Source organism: Apis dorsata, unplaced genomic scaffold, assembly GCF_000469605.1.
Source record: "Apis dorsata unplaced genomic scaffold, Apis dorsata 1.3 scaffold_143, whole genome shotgun sequence".
Classification (NCBI taxonomy): Eukaryota; Metazoa; Arthropoda; class Insecta; order Hymenoptera; family Apidae; genus Apis; species Apis dorsata.
Genome location: NW_006263434.1, coordinates 20,496 through 22,024, shown reverse-complemented (window position 1 = coordinate 22,024; position 1,529 = coordinate 20,496). Strand labels below are relative to the sequence as shown.

General features: G+C 31.6%; 1 long non-coding RNA gene across 1 annotated transcript in view; it reads right to left on the bottom strand.

The window, feature by feature from the left end:
• Positions 1-1,003: 1,003 nt before the first annotated feature.
• The window catches only part of LOC102676643, a 6,325-nt gene continuing 5,799 nt past the window's right edge, over positions 1,004-1,529 (bottom strand). Inside the window, exon 3 of the long non-coding RNA XR_421352.2 lies at positions 1,004-1,176. This is a non-coding gene — a long non-coding RNA (uncharacterized LOC102676643). The remainder of the gene's footprint in view (positions 1,177-1,529) is intronic.

Genomic DNA, 1,529 nt, shown 5'->3' with positions numbered 1-1,529 from the left:
TTTTTTTTTTTTTTTTTTTTTTTTTTTTTTTTTTTGGCACAACAATTACGTATAAAATAACTTTATCTTTATGAAATATCTTTATGAATATGACCGACCCACCGAAAATTCTCCAAAACGAAATTACCCGAAAGAAAGATAATCGACATTTTACTCGTAACTGCTCGCACGATATTTTAAATACTCTATTTAGTTATAAGAAAAAACTTCGTTACATGGCAGCGCGTATACGTATAAACTAACGTAGAAAAAAATGTTCGCTTCACTGAAGCGAAACTTTTCGTATTTAACGTTAACCTAAACGTAGGATTAATAAAAATCGAGATAAAATTTTTTTAAGTTTTTAAGTAATAGTTTCGTGATAGTGACTGGCTCTTACACCGTTACAAGTGTACAAGATATATGGTATATGAATCCGTAAAAAAAAAAAAAAAAAAAAAAAAAAAAATTTGGAACATTATTACCTAATAAATAAATAATATTAGAAAACAATAATATCGTCAACGTATTAAAAAAAAAGAGAAACAAACAAATAAAGGGGACGAATGTTTTCTTAAACATGGACTATTTTTTTTCTTTTTTTTTTCTTTTTTCTTTTTCCTTTTTTTCTTTTTTTTTTTTTTTTTTTTTTTTTTTTTTTTTTCTTTTTTTTTTTTTTTTTTTTTTTTTTTTTTTTTTACAATGTGTTTCAGCCTTAATGCGTCGAGTTACATGTGATCGATAACGATTCATCGAAATAGGAAAAAAAAAAAAAAAATACCCAAATACCATGGATGGCCCCGGAATACCTCGTAACGACGAAATCGCATGAAGGGGCAAAAATGTTTGATTATCTTTGACTAAATTTTTCGGAATATCTATACACGCCGGCAAGGGCTTGAGCGTAAGTTTCGTGATGACGAAGCACAAATCTGTACTCGTTCCGAATCTCTATCTTCCCTCTGACAGGAGAAACGGATGGATTCGCTCACACGCGGGCAGAGAGGATCGATATTTTTATTTCAATACGAAAAATACGATACTCTAGGTCCGATACGCGTTCCTATACAGAATTGTGCTCTCGACATTCTGTAGCCTCTACGATACCTGTAATGGCGCGACCAAGAGGACCGGTTTGTGCGACATCCAATAGAACATCGAACATAAAAATTTTCTCTGAACGGTCTCGATCTGTCTCTGAAAATAAATATAATAATAAGATAAAAAACTAACAATTGAGTTTCACCCGAATCGAATATTATACTTATGCTTTGTAATATTAAAAAAAAAAAAAAAAAAAATAATCTAGAAATTCATTGAGCAATTCCATTCCATCGAAAATATAGAATATTAATAAATCTCGCATCCCCTTTCCTTTCTTCTTACTTACAGCCTTTTTCAATAAATAATAATAAACGCAACGTTACGCTCGAAAAAAATCGTGTGAAACCTCAGCCTCTGGGCAGAAATCTATGGGCTTGATCGTTGGCTCAAAAGTAAGGGAAGGAGGGGGAAGGAAGAGAAACAAAGAACGGACGGCATCATATCGC